Consider the following 3,084-nt stretch of genomic DNA (forward strand, 5'->3'; position numbering starts at 1 on the left):
AAAAGGAAACCAAAGAAGTTATGGACTGATGAGGGAACAGAGTTCTATAACAAAATATTTATGAAATTTCTTAAGGGGAAGGGTATTAAATTATACAGCACCTTTAATGAAGGAAAAGCAGTTGTTATTGAGCGTTTTAATCGTACTTTAAAAGAGAAATTATATAAAAAATTCACACAACTCGGTTCTCAGAAATGGGTGTATTTAATTCAGGATATTGTAGATAATTACAATAATACAGTTCATTCATCAACAAAATCAAAACCATCAGAAACATTTACAAAATTAGAATATGAAAAGGAGATTAATTTGAGAAAACCCAAGTTCAAAGTTGGTGATATTGTAAGGATATACAGATGGAAAAGCCATTTTGAAAAGGGTTATACAAAGAGATGGACTAATGAATTATTTAAAATCGTTGATGTAATGGCTACAAACCCTTGGACTTACAAATTAAATGATATGAATGGGGAAGAAATATTAGGGACATTTTATTCACAAGAATTACAAAAAACAAAGCTAATAATTCATTAAACAACATTTATATTCACCCCACCCAGATTAGCTAATTTAATTCGTGGTAATAAAAAATAAAAAATAAAAAATAAAAAATCATAAGCCACGCCCACACCGACCCCGCCCACACAGACCCCGCCCACACAGACCCCGCCCACACAGCCCACACCCATCATCCCCCACCCTCCGTGCACCCCCACCCTTGACCCTTCACCCCCCTCATCCCACCCCCACCTTCCCCACACACACGGGGAGGGGAGGGGTGGGATGAGGGGGGTGAAGGGTCCTTGGCAGGGGTGCACCTCCCCAGTCCCTCCTCCCTTATTCTCTTTTTGTAATTAATAATTAAATAATTGTAAACAAAACAAATATATATAAATAATAGTAAAAACATTAAAATCTTCATATTTCTAAAACATTTTCCTTGAGGTATTACACATTTAACTTCTTCCCAGCACAATTCATCAATTTCCCCCTCACTCAATTCAAAGGTAATTTCTCCAGATGCCTTCTTTTGGTCTTGTATTTCTTTCTGTTTGAGACAAGGGGGGAGAGAAAAATACGAATGATATATTTATGGTGTACCCATTCTAAACGTACACACATACACACATACACACACATACACATACATACACACACATACATACATACACATACATACATACATACATACACACATACATACATACACACATACATACATACACACATACACACATACATACATACACACATACATACATACACACACATACATACATACATACATACACACACATACATACATACATACACACACATACATACATACACACATACATACACACATACACACATACATACACACATGCATACATACACACATACATACATACATACACACATACATACATACACACATACACACATACATACATACACACATACACACATACATACACATATACATACATACATACACACACATACATACATACACACACATACATACATACACACATACATACATACACACATACATACATACATACACACATACACACATACACACATACACACATACATACATACATACATACACACATACACACATACACACATACACACATACATACATACACACACACATACATACATACACATTCATACATACATACACACATACATACATACACACATACATACATACATACACACATACATACATACACACATACATACACACATACACACATACATACATACATACATACACACATACACACATACACACATACACACATACACACATACATACATACACACATACACACATACATACATACACACATACACACATACACACATACACATACCTCTAAAAAATCGAGCTTTGAGTTCAAGTGGTCGAGATAAAAATTTAGGGTATCACGCTCATAGGTGTGGTCATCGATCTGAACAGGAGTTGTATTCTGTTAGAAAAGAAAGAAAGAACGTTAATAATTTCTCCTAAAAGATACATTGTATGTATGCAAAATGATACACAAAAGATACACAATGAATAAATAAATGTCAGCTCCCGTTTAATGGTGCCATCAGAGAAATGAATAATGAATTACCTGAGACAAACTCCGATGGTGGTTATCTTCTAAGAACGGTGAAACATTTAATTTGTTCCAACCCGTGTTCAATTCGTTGTAAACCTCTTGTGAAACAACTTCAAACTCTGCCAAGACCAGGTCATTTTGAAAACCTGAATTGCTGCAATAAAAAAATAAAGCATGAGTCATATAAATTTAAATTAATCACATACAAAGCTCACATTAACAGTTTAATTCTGAATGAAACTTACCCTGGTGAGTATTCTTCTTCTTTATCAGAGTTAAGATTGGAGTAGTAATACATGTCGATCCCCAATGATCAAAATTGAATTGAACACGTTCTTTTATAATGAACAAAATGTATTTTCTTGAAATGACGACATGCAGTCATTTCGGGGAAGCCCTGAGCGTGTGTGAATAACAGGAAACATGAACAATGAAAACTTTCTGGGAAGTTATCCAAGTCATTGAAACAACGTCATTTCTCAAAAGTGGGGGATTAATGAAAAAAAGGTTTGAGTATGGGGATATTTAAAAAGGTAATGAAAATGTTTTAAGTTTAAAAAAATTAATGAAAAATTAAATTATTTCCCACACATAAACAAATATTTGTAGGATCGATGTTTGAGTGGGTCAAAGATGATTCACCAGATGGTATATCTATCTATAATTCCAGTAATCTCTGTCTGTCTGTCTGTACGTTTGTCTGTGACCGCTGTTTCTCGACAACCACGGGTCCGATATACTTTTAACTTGCCAGGTATATTGCTGGGGACCCGAGGATGTGCCTTTCCAAGGTTTCATATTAATCGGACAATTACTTACCGAGCTATGTCCAAAAAACGATTCAACCAATCAGAGAGCAGCGAACGATCGCGTGTGCCGAACGTGGAGGACACACTCTGCCTCGGATGGCACATTTGAGAGCGTATTCATTTATTTCACGTTTGCAAACTATGTTGGCGTTAAACTATGTTTTAAAACT

At 35.3% G+C, this 3,084-nt stretch overlaps 1 long non-coding RNA gene across 2 annotated transcripts; it reads right to left on the reverse strand.

The window, feature by feature from the left end:
• Positions 1–837: 837 nt before the first annotated feature.
• LOC137419387 (uncharacterized) lies at positions 838–2,727 on the reverse strand. Of its 2 annotated transcripts, XR_013621588.1 has the most exons (4): positions 2,351–2,727; positions 2,118–2,259; positions 1,875–1,970; positions 838–1,048 (listed from the first exon to the last, which is right to left on the reverse strand). It is a non-coding gene; the product is annotated as an uncharacterized LOC137419387 (long non-coding RNA). The 2 variants fall into 2 exon arrangements; XR_010982858.2 differs by having other exon boundaries at positions 2,118–2,727.
• Positions 2,728–3,084: the final 357 nt, after the last annotated feature.

This window comes from Myxine glutinosa, unplaced genomic scaffold (assembly GCF_964187855.1).
Source record: "Myxine glutinosa unplaced genomic scaffold, kmMyxGlut1.1 SCAFFOLD_790, whole genome shotgun sequence".
In the NCBI taxonomy this organism is placed as follows: domain Eukaryota; kingdom Metazoa; phylum Chordata; class Myxini; order Myxiniformes; family Myxinidae; genus Myxine; species Myxine glutinosa.